The sequence below is a fragment of the Saccopteryx bilineata genome, chromosome 1 (assembly GCF_036850765.1).
Source record: "Saccopteryx bilineata isolate mSacBil1 chromosome 1, mSacBil1_pri_phased_curated, whole genome shotgun sequence".
Lineage (NCBI taxonomy): Eukaryota > Metazoa > Chordata > Mammalia > Chiroptera > Emballonuridae > Saccopteryx > Saccopteryx bilineata.
Genome location: NC_089490.1, coordinates 182,488,831 through 182,501,150, shown reverse-complemented (window position 1 = coordinate 182,501,150; position 12,320 = coordinate 182,488,831). Strand labels below are relative to the sequence as shown.

General features: G+C 40.9%; 1 protein-coding gene across 4 annotated transcripts in view; it reads left to right on the top strand.

Annotated features, from left to right (window-relative positions):
* FHIP1A (FHF complex subunit HOOK interacting protein 1A) overlaps positions 1-12,320 on the top strand; it is a 252,247-nt gene that overhangs the window by 127,007 nt on the left and 112,920 nt on the right. The gene's annotated exons all lie outside the window — the stretch shown is intronic.

Here is a 12,320-nt window from a genome sequence, read left to right as displayed (position 1 = left end):
CAGTAGATGAGTGGATTAGAAAGCAGTGGTACAAATATACAATGGAATACTATGGGGCCATGAAAAAGAAGGAAATCTTACCTTTTGTGACAACATGGATGGACCTGGAAACTATTATGTTAAGTGAAATAAGGCAGGCAAAGAAAGAAAAATATCATAAGACCACACTCATTTGAGGAATCCAATGAACACTGTGAACTGAGGAATGGAATTGAAACAGAGGAGGGATCAAAGGGAAGAGAAGAAAAGAGGACAGAGGGAAAGGGGATGATAGGATGGGATAAACCTGAAAGGAAGGGGGGAGGGTGCTGTAGAGAGGGGAACAAAGGAGATGTTGAGGGGAACACAGGAGAGGAGGGTTGCATTCGGGGTGACACTAGAATCTGTGTAAACACAATAAATTAAAATCAATAAAGACAAAAAACAAAAAAAAATGACCATGCCCCATTTATTTTTTGGGAATATATTACTATTGTTTAAATATGATTGGAATGACAGGTAAAATCAGTCTTAACTTTTTGGCAAAAGAACTGTCCTACCCTTTCTTCCATTTACTCATTCATTAATTCACTCAACGAATATTTCTTAAGGGTCCGCTATGTGACATGGAAGGCGTTGGGTATATAGCAGTGGACAAAATGTAGAACTTGCCATCATGGAGTTTATCACCTTGTGGGGTGAAAAGTCAAGTCCATCTGGGAAGACTTCCTAGTGGTGTGACTTGTAAACTGAGACCTGAGGAGTGGGAAGAAATCTTAGTCATCCAGAATGGAAGAATACACCTATTATGAATAGACCCGGAAATGCCATGAGAAAGTGGGGATACACACATGTCCTGTTAAAAAGGAGGGCCGTGAAAGCATTCAGGCATGATTACAGTCCTCATCTCAAAACCAGAAACCACTTGCTGTTAGCCAGGACTTATTAGCCAGGGGGAAATTCAGAGTCCCAGGTTATAATCACAACGGCATTCTTTGGTCCCTGCCTCATCAGCTCCAGCACTGTGCCTGGCCACTTGTTCCTTTACTTTGAAAACTGCCTGGTGATTCTTTCTCTAGGTTGGCAGATCTGACTAGAGTAAGTGGATTATTTCTATGCAGAAACCAGAACATTGTGACATGCTTTTGTGCAGTAGTGCAATTGATTTTGGCTGTATCTCTCCCCTGAAGAGTTAGCATAAAAGACTGCAGGTCTTTGGATGCCTCCTACATTGTGTGACAAGTGGCAGAGGTACCTGCAGATACTGTACTTGAGATTATTAGAAAGAAGACCTCTCTGAAACAGCCAGGATGCTCTTCTCGAATGTAGTGTGTAAATGGCTCTAAGAGAAAGGCCGCCGTTTAGAGCAGGCAACAGACTCACAAAAAGCTAAGGCTACAGTGCCAAGTTCTCAAGTTCTTCGAACTCTCTTAGACAGCCCCTCCCCGCCCCAACTAAATCTTCTGTCGAAATGTAGAATATAAATCTGATGAGAGCAATGAATTGACACCTTAGAGAGTTTTAATTTTCATTATTTTTTAAATGCCTGAAGCACTTCTCCCCAAAGCTCTTGGGTTCTTGCAGGCAGAAATGGAAAAATAGTTAATAATAATAGCTCACTTTTATTAGTGCTTGTAACGAGAAAGACGCTGTGCTGAGCACTTACTTCAGGGTCACATTTCACCTGCCTGGCAGCCCAGTGGGTGGGCACCATTATGATCATCTCTGTGTTGCTGATGAGGCATTTGGCTTACAGAAGTTTAGTGTCCTGTCCAAGGTCACATGGCTAGGAAATGATGGGAGTTGGACATGAACTTGGGTCTCCTGACTGATCTAGAGGGGCATTAGTACCAGATGCCACACGGTGTTGTCATGATCTTCCTGAGGTCACACTGGTGGTCAAAGCCAGCACCAGGAGTGGGACCCAGAAATTCTGACCCCTGGTCTAGTGTTCTTAGTGCTGCACCACAGTGACGACTGCTTTGGAAATAGCAGAGTGATATTTAATAGATGAACTAGTTTTCTGGAAGCACACTCCCTTAAAACAAAATGTAGTATAGACACGTGTCCTTTTTTTCACGTAGCTTAAGAACAGGGACATGAACGTGTGTTAAATACGGGTTGTACATCTCTCCTTACTTCTCTCCTGCTCCTTTACTCTCTCCTGTCATCAGACAGCTCAAAAAATCTTTGAAAAGGGTTTATTTTTGAAAGAAAAAGTTGGTAGCTGGGTTTGTCTTGTTCTCCATGTTGTTGGTACAGTACTTATTTTAAATTAGCTAAATCACCTACCAGCCTAATATAAGGAATAATGTTTTTTAAATGGTAATGTGAGCACATTCAGTAAAAGCCACTTTTTGCGTTAATTCTTAAGACTGGCTTGGGAATCATTTAGAACGATTAAAAAACTGACTATTGGTAAATGCTGATGGAGCTCACTGAAGCAGCCTTGGTGTTGTTTTTGTTACTGGTAGTTTCCCTAGCAAAGATGATGTTCTTTCTCTGTTTGAAGACTTGTAACATTTTAAATAATTTTTTAAAATGTGGTTTTCTTTCTTTTTAAGTGTCTGTAATAAACTTGGAGAAGTAGTTTCCGTCATTGACCGGTGGCGGGGCTTGTTGCAGGCTGTCCCGGGACGCGGAGTCTGGGGCGGAGATTTTGTGTGTGGGAATTCGGTGGGTCCATTTGAATCAACACCTGTGGGGAGAGACGAAAGCAGGACTGGCAGAGAGCTGGGCAACGACAATAAAGTCTCAGCAAAGGCCTGGCTGACCCTACAGAGGGCTCTGGAGCCATCCTGCGTTTGGGTGAGGGAGGTCACACCCTTTCCTAGACCAGGCATGTGTCTGGGCTGCCTTCAAAGGGAGGGTTTAGTCTTGGGCAAAGTGGGTCTTCAGCAAAGGGGCAATTTTTATTGAGGGCTGAGAGCCAGCAGCACTGGTAGCAGCTGGGAGATTACAACATTCCTCAGTCCCAGAGGAACCAGATAGATGTCACAGCATCCAGTCCAGTGTTGTTAATTCTGGAAACTAAGTAAAGAGTATGGGAAGGTGGAGAGAAGGTCACCCCTAAATCTTTGTGTGATGAATATGGTTTCAAGGTAGATGGATAGTTGTACAAGATATAATCTGTTAACAATTCCTGTTTTTATCTCTGTGTGTGCATGCGTGCATGGGTGAAGAAAGTTGGATACATAACCTTGTAAAAATATGACTGCTTTTAAAAACTACAGTTTACCTAACTCATGGTGTGCTTTATTCTAGTATTAAATTCCAAATCTGGCTAAGTCACAGGTCCTGGAATTGTTCACACAGGAATGTGCTTTGTACTATCATTATCCGAGGAAATGTCTGGCACCATGTTGCAGGGAGAATATGAGCATTGTCTATAGAAATTTTGTAAAACCAGAAGCCAAATTTGCAGAATCTAATCCATAAGGGAGAAATAATATGAGACTCAATGATCTGAATTTTTATTTAAAATATTGCTTGGTTTATATATCAAACAATTACAATAAACGTAGTTACAACTTGAGAGTACAAGATGGCAGTGGAGTAAGTAGATGTTACACTCACCTCCTCCCAGGATCAAACTGAATAACAGCTAAAATGAATAACAATCAACCTAAATAACCAACTGAAGAAAGCTCTAGAGAAATCTTATAACCAAGGATTTACAGAAGAGCCACATTGAGAAGGGCAGAGAGGTGAAAAGCTCTGGCCCACTCCCACAGGCAGTAGCTGAGATTCTGGGGGGATATCTCAGCTCTGGGGTTTTCAACTAATGTTGGTGAAGATGTAGTGAAAAGGGAACCCTTGTGCACTTTTGGTGGGAATACAGATTGATTGCAGCCACTGTAGAAAGTAGTATTGAAGTTTCCTGAAAAAATTAAAAATGGAACTGCCTTATGACCCAGTGATTCCAGTTCTGGGACTCTGTCTGAAGAAACAAGAATTTGAAAGAATATATACACTCCTAAGTTCACTGCAGCACTGCCTACAATAACCAAGATTTGGAGGTAGTCCAGGTGCCCATCGGTAGATGAGTGGATCAAAAAGCTGTAGTACATTTACACATTGGAATACTACTTGGCTGTAAAAAAGAAGGAAGTCCCACCTTTTGCAACAGCATGGATGGACGTGGAGAGTATTATGCTAAGTGAAATAAGCCAGTCAGAGAAAGACAAATACCTTGTGATTCATTTACATGTGGAATCTAATTAACAAAATAAGGTAACAAACAAAATGGAAACAGAGTCATGGATACAGAGAACAGACTGACATCTTCCAGAGGAAAGACATGTTGGGGGACTAGGTGGAAAAGGTGAAGGGATTAAGCAAAAAAAAAAAAAAAAAAAAAAAAAAAAAAGCCTTGAAGACACAGTCAACAGTATGGTGATTACCAGAGGCAAAAGGGGGTTGGGGAGGTAGAGGAGGCTAAAGCCAGGATAAATGGTGATGGAAGGAGACTTGACTTGGGGAGGTGAACCCCCAATATAATATACCAATGATGTATTATAAAATTGAACACCTTAAACCTGTATTACTTATTAACCGATGTCACCCCAATTAATCCAATAAAAATAAATTTAAAACACATAGTTACATCTTAATTTGTTAATTTAAATTATATACAAAAAATTACAGTAGATCTACAACTGAATTTATGAGCCACTCCTCGCATTATTGATTAGTATATGCTATATGAAAAGGAAAACGCACTAATGTTTTGAATCAGCATTTTGGGTGTAATGCATCTTCCAATAGATGTTAATTTGTCTCAGAACTACAGTGATGAATCGATATATATTAAATGACTAATGTTTAGTGTTTTTGTTTTCTTTTTAAAGATGTGGTTATTAGTTTTGTTCACATTTCTAACATGCATTGGAATTACTAACAAGTTGGATTTCATTTGCATAGCTAGACTTGTGTAAGCAGGGAAATGCACCAGTATCTCCAGTGGCTGAAACCCAGAGTTGTTCATACAGTTTGAGTGACACATTTGGGTAGTAGAATGACTAGTTGGCCAGTGCTTCTTATAGGTCTTCCTGCCGTTATTTACCTTATTCCCAAACTTTTAATTTCCCTAAAGGTTGGACTCATGATAGGTACAAGTTTCGTGACCCTGTTCTGTTGACCTTACGGTAAAACAAATGGACATACTTCATGAGGGACTAGACTGTAGGGAATCACACCATATTTTTATTAACACACTTCTCAATTGCTTAGGTGAATTGCTCCTCTGGGTCACCTCAGATACAGTCCTGTGCACACCTGGCATCCATGCAGGAGTTCCTCCTTGGTGAAGCCGTTCCTGATTCCCTCTCCTGACCTTAGCTGCACGTTACTCTTCTTCTCACCCATCCAATCCTCCCAGTCCTCCTAGTCCTCCTGACTGCTTGTCAGCCATGCGAGTATTTACTTTTCTCCAAGCTTCAGTTTCTCCATCTGTAAAATGGGTTATGACAATTCCTACTTCATTGAGTGGTTGTGAAAATTATATAGACGGTTGAATGTGGTACCTGATACAGAGAAAGAGCCCCAAAGGTGGCAGCCCTTCCTACTGGTGGCTCTCACTACTGCTTACCCAAGCAAACATCTCCCCCACAGTAAACTGCTTATTCCCTGAGGACTGGGACTGAGTCTCAGTCACCTGCTTCCACACTGTACTTCCTGAGCCATGGACACATGCTTCTTGAATCACCAGAAATAACAGAAGATGTGATCAGACCAGAGTCTGATTCTGCAACAACCAGAACACAAAGCAGAAACGACGTCATCCTAGGGAAATGTGATTAAACAAAGAGGTTTAGAGAAAAAAGATATTAATAGGGCAGGGTGAAGGCAGGCACTTAATAGGTATTCAGCCTAATGTTTCTGTTCCTGGCAGCCAAAGGCTTTGGGATGCTGAACTTTTTAACTAAATTTACTGACACGTCACATTTCTGCTCTAAATTCTACCCTCCCTCAACTTTTAATGCCAACTTGTTCTTTGAATTATGCATGTGACAGGGATGGACAAAATACCTTTTTTTTTTTTTTTTTTTAGCCCCAGCAGGTGAATGAGATTTGAGGGCTTCTGTATAATGCACCAGGTAGGTCCTTTGGACACTTGTGTAACCATCTGCTGAATACATCACCATTTATACTGGGTATACTGTTATGCTGAGGATGTGCTAATTTCATGGGCTTGGTGGTAGTGTGTAGATAATTTGAACATTTTTTCTTTTTAAAAACTTTTTATTATATAATTATTCTGTTTATGACTTTGAAAAAGTTTCTTCCTCCAGGAAGAGAGCCAAACTAGAGTTATTTTTTAAAATCACATTTTTGGGGCTCACACGTTCTGTTTTGTGGCTTTCCCCCCAGTAACATAAGCTAGGCTTAGGAGAGAAATCCCAGGGGGATCTGTTCAGTTACTTGTCTGATTCCCCCAGAGGCTCTGGCTCTTTGATCTTCTGCGAGTGGAACTCCTCTGATCTTTTATTCTGTAAGGTGTCTGTGTCTCTGTATGATGGATGTTTCCCTGACCCAAGTAAATGGAAGAAAATTTTCTCCAGCTTTTAAATGTGTTGCTTTCCTTGTTATTTCAAAACACACACACACTTTTTGGGGGTAAGAACATTTTGGAGGCATTTGGCATCAAATCAACAGAACCACGGCCTTTCACAGAGCTGGAAGCACCGAGATGTGCTTGGATTGGGAAGAGTATTTTTGTTTCTTTCTTCTTGACTATACTTTCTTCACACACCAGGGAAACAGCTCTCCTCATCCTCCTCTTATTTTTTTTAAACAAGAGTATCTGATTTCATTGCATTTTGTACTTTGGCTTTTATTGTCGCTTTCCTTTATCCCTTGAAGGGGAGGAAAAACTCTTGGCTGTGTACAGAGTAAATTCAATTTTGAAGAAAACAGTCTGCTGAGTTAAACACCATGAACTTGAGCTTTTAGAACTGAGTCAAAGCATTGCCGTGATGTTGTAGGTAGTCTAATTTGTGATTCAGAAACATATTAGTCATTTTGATATACTGTTGATTTGACTAATTACCCCGAAGGCTGGTTGGCAGACTGAATTACTCTAGACAACTAGTAATTTTGATCAAATCAACAAGTAATTATAGTTTTGTGCAGGCAACAACTTTAGAATACTGATTATGTTAGACTAGAGGAGAATTTATTGTGATATAATCATATAAAATATTTAATTCTAGCATTATAGCAATCCTTTACCTTTTTCTTTCTTTAAGGCTTAAATTCTGAGAACACATTGTAAGAAAAAGTTGTGGCAACTTTTTGGAGAGAATAATTTTATTTTCTCAATAAACCATATATAAACAATTTGAAGACTTTTTTTGGTGTTAATTAAGGAAAATACTCTTATTTTAAATTACTTTAATTACAATAAGCATACATTTGGAAGTTCTCAGAACTAATCTGGTCAGATTTAAAGCTCAAAACTCTCTTTAGATTTCTTAGAGACAGAACCTAGAAATTTGCGTGGCAGAGCCAGAGTTATTACTACTATTTTTCCCACTAGTTCATTTGATGAATACTGATAACACCACAATCAGTTCTATCTGAAACCCAAATACTTACATTTCTTTGGTCCCCATTCTATTATCATCCCTTTGCTTGCTTTTGAGAAATCTTTCCCCAGAGTATGATGTTTATTACTGAGTTTCTAATTAACAATGTTTGTATGCTATATTTGTGGGTATAAATTTAAAATATTTTACAAACAGAAGGATGTTTACTTAATGGAAAATTTGTCTTTAATTTTACTTAGATTCCTTTTCTGTGAAAGCAGGAAATATAATTTCCTTTTTTGTTTTTCTTATTCAGTAAGAGGAGGGGAGGCAGAGAGACAGACTCCTGCATGTGCCCAGACTGGGATCTACCTGGCAAGCCCAGTAGGGGGCGATGCTCTGCCCATTGGAAGTGTTGCTCCATTGCTCAGCACAGCAACTGAGCTCTTCTTAGTGCTTGAGGCGGAGTCCATGGAGCCATCCTTAGAGCTTGGGGCCAACTAGCTCCAATTGAGTCATGGCTGCAGGAAGGGAAGAGAGAGAAAGAGAGAGAGAGAGAGAGAGAGAGAGAGAGAGAAGCAAGAGGGGAGGGGGGAGGGTGGGGAGGCAGATGGGTGCTTCTCCTGTGTGCCCTGACCAAGAATTGAACCCGGGACATTCACACACTGGGCCGATGCTCTACCGCTGAACCAGCCAGCCAGGGCCAGGAAATAGAATTTCTTTGGAACTTAGTGCAGATTTGCTGTATAATTAGTTACTGTTTGTGAAGCTCTTTCAGGAGAGTTATTTTGGAGGAACTCCAGTGTAGTAACCTCATCACCCTCAAGGTTTTTATACCTTGACACCCCACCAAAAAGAAATCAGAAAAAGTAATTCTTACTTTTGAAGATACACATTATTTTTTGTATGCCTGACCCTGAAATGCCTACTGCTTTGTTGGATACGGAGCTACTTCTGCAACTTAATGAGAAAAAGTATGTTGGTTTCCAAAAGGTGCCCTGCTAATCGTGTTCAGTAGTGATTTTGAGTACTGTACTTGCATGCCTTGTTTTAAGCACCAATATTAGAAACATAATCTTTAGATAAGTTGCATTTTCATTTCAGTAGTATTGAACCAGATCACCAATTTTGGGTAATCCCATAGCAGTAGTCGGCAAACTCATTAGTCAACATAGCCAAATATCAACAGTACAACAATTGAACTTTCTTTTGAGAGCCAAATTAAAAAAAAACAACTATATAGATAGGTACATTTCTTATCGAGGTAGCGCCCGCACGTGGTATTTTGTGGAAGAGCCACACTCAAGGGGCCAAAGAGCTGCATGTGGCTTGTGAGCCGCAGTTTGCTGACCACTGCCATAGGGCATAGAAGTGAAGTATTATGCATATATATGTCAATATGTAAAATTATTTTTTCAAAAAGAACTAGCCAAATTCTACTTTTGTTTCCACATCTTCTTTATAACTCCTTTGATTTTAGAAATTAATTAGCTCTAAAGTGCAGGATATTTTTGAGGGGAACGTAGGAGCCCTTGCCTACTCTTGCTGGGTCATACTTGATAAAAGCTTAGGGGGTGGGGGCTTATTATAAGGCCCAATTTTGGATGGTGAGAGTTGCTGCTATATTGTACATCTGTTAGCTTTTGTGGGCTATAGGATTTCTCAAATTTGACAGGGAAGGACCAAAGATCATTATCCTGATGGTAAGTTGCAGCAGCTTCTTCTAAATCCTCCTCCTCCTCAGGGGACAATTTATCATCATCATTAATTCTTGAATCTTTTATGGCCACTCTGTAAAATGTAGCCTTCGAATTGGCAGGGGGTAATAATGGGGTATCCTCCTGAGGAAGGGCAGAGGGTTGCAAATTTTTACTAATCTTAACACATTCATGTTGAGGATCTAATGCATCTCTAATAAGATTCCATAAAGAAAATGAATCAATTGGAACCTTCTCAGGCCCATGCATATTATAGTAAGTCTTAAGCTGTTCTCCAACCTTTGTCCAAGTGTCTAGAATTACTGTTCCCTCCTCAGGGAACCAAGGACAACATTCCTGTACAAAATGTAGAAACTTTGCAATCTGATGAGGTATCACCTTTACACCTTTCTTGTTCAGCATATGCTGAATTACTTCAATAAAGAGTCTTCTTTTTTTAGACTCAGTATAGCCCATGACTTCTCAAATACTTAAGTTCTGACCTACCCACCTACTCTTACCCTGTCTTTCTTCACAGGGGGGTCTGCAGCACCCTATGGTGGGTTCCTAGCTGTCCTGACTAGGGGGCTTACCTGTGGGTCCCTGTTCAGGCATCAAATGCCGGGGTCCCACAGGAATGGACAGCGTTGGCGAGATATGAGCGAGAGTCAAACTCTTTAGCTCATCTGCCAAGGCATCTCTACCAATTGCTAGTACAGCTTTATTTTTATACACTAAGTTATAATTACATGTTATGCAGAATACATTGATTAACAGTTATTTTTGCTTTAATGTGGATAAATATTCCAGGAAGAGGTTAGTACATTTCTTTAAGCTATAAATCAGGTGGTAAGCCATTCTAAGTACAGTTATACAATAACTTGAGCAGCAACAACAATATTGGCACAAGCTTCTAAAAGGTCAGTATTGATTAATAACTCTACCTTACCTAATGCCCTATTGTCTAGTCAAATTATGTGTATCTACTATTTTCATGTACTAGTTAAGTTCTAACTTTATTTTTCTCAGAGCATTCCACTACCTGAAGGTCAGATATGTAAGAGGAATGGAAAGTTTTTCTATTCTTCTATAATATGAAATCTTACATATCTTTTTTTTTTTTTTCTGAAGCTGGAAACAGGGAGAGACAGTCAGACTCCTGCATGCGCCCGACCGGGATCCACCCGGCACGCCCACCAGGGGCGACGCTCTGCCCACCAGGGGGCGATGCTCTGCCCCTCCGGGGCGTCGCTCCGCAGCGACCAGAGCCACTCTAGCGCCTGGGGCAGAGGCCAAGGAGCCATCCCCAGCGCCCAGGCCATCTATGCTCCAATGGAGCCTTGGCTGCGGGAGGGGAAGAGAGAGACAGAGAGGAAGGGGGTGGTGGAGAAGCAAATGGGTGCTTATCCTATGTGCCCTGGCCGGGAATTGAACCCGGGTCCCCCGCACGCCAGGCCGAAGCTCTACCGCTGAGCCAACCGGCCAGGGCCCTTACACATCTTATACAAGGTTTCTCTGTGAGGTTTATAGGCTTTTCTGTGGAATTCACATCCTCTGTCTCATTTCTAGAGAAATTACTGCGAATCTGCAGGGAAAGCACGGTGCAACTATTAACTCCAGACGCTAACCTTGTGCCATAAGTGATAGCACACACACCCAAAAAAGGGGGGGGGAGAAAAATCAAATAAACCCAAGAAGTTAGGGGGAAAGTATTGCTGCCTCTTCATTGCTGTGACTGTGTCAACCAGCAGCTGTTGATCGGCTTCCAACATACTCTTCTTGTTCATCATTTTCTACCTGAAACACCAATTCTAGGGAGAAATAGTGCCCAATGCAAAAGTTATCTGAAGCAAAGCTTAATTTAAAATGGAAGATGATTTGACTGGGTGGTGGGCACACAATGCAATATACAGATCATGTATCATAGAAATGTACACTTGAAACCTTATCTTCCAATGTCACTCCAATAAATTTAAAAAGGTTAAATAAATAAAACATTCTTTGATTTTTTTCCTTTTTTGCTTTTGCTTTCTCATTCTTTCCCCTCTGTACAAAAGACATTGATACCCACATGTTAATTTAGTGGAGAAAAATTTTAATTAAAGACATGGAGATAGCCTGAAACCATTCAACTCTGTGCTAGTCACTCTAGAGGCAAGTGGAGCTGAATCGAAGCAGAATATGGGGGAGTTGTGATCTACCTAATTGGTTCTGGAGGCTTGTAGATAAATTAATGCCTTCTTCCCCATGAGGACAGCCTCTCCCCAGGTCTGCTTAGGGGCTGGCAGCCATCCAGTCAATAAGCCATCCTTGCTCTCACAGAGGAACTGCCTAATATAAGTCGTTTCAGCTTTTAGTTTTATTTCTTGGAAAGGCATTACAGTCAGCCTAAATTCTGGACCCATAAACAGAAATTAGAGCCTCCATTACCCTTTGTTAATTGCAAATCACATATGGCTTTTCTATTATAGTCTCTGAAAAGGCAATAACTAATGATTAGTATGTACATCTGGGTGTAGAGCTGGACTTGCATGTGTGTGCACCACTGTGTATGGGGGGAGGGGGGAGAGAGAGAATGAATGCACCTCTCATTGATGTAAAGCACTGCTCTATTTGGGAGTAACCAGTCTCTTACAAAGTTGTTTCAGGATCGCACAGAATCATGCTTGGGACAAAATGAAGCCTTCAGAGCAGTAAGACCTGCTGTCAACGAGAGCAATATTTTTAAACAAAGTTTAAGAAACTTATTTACAGGAACATAATGATCTTTGATTTTCAGAGAAAATGTTAGTTTGAAAGAATAGGCTTTGCCTGACCAGGTGGTGGCGCAGTGGATAGAGCGTCAGACTGGGATGCAGAGGACCCAGGTTCGAAACCCCGAGGTTGTCAGCTTGAACGCGGGCTCATCTGGTTTGAGCAAAAGCTCACCAGCTTGGACCCAAGGTCACTGGCTCGAGCAGGGGTTACTCGGTATGCTGTAGCCCCACAGTCAAGGCACATATGAGAAAGCAATCAATGAACAACTAAAGTCTTGCAATGAAAAACTGATGATTGGTGCTTCTCATCTCTCTCCGTTCCTGTCTGTTTGTCCCTGTTTGTCCCTCTCTCTGACACT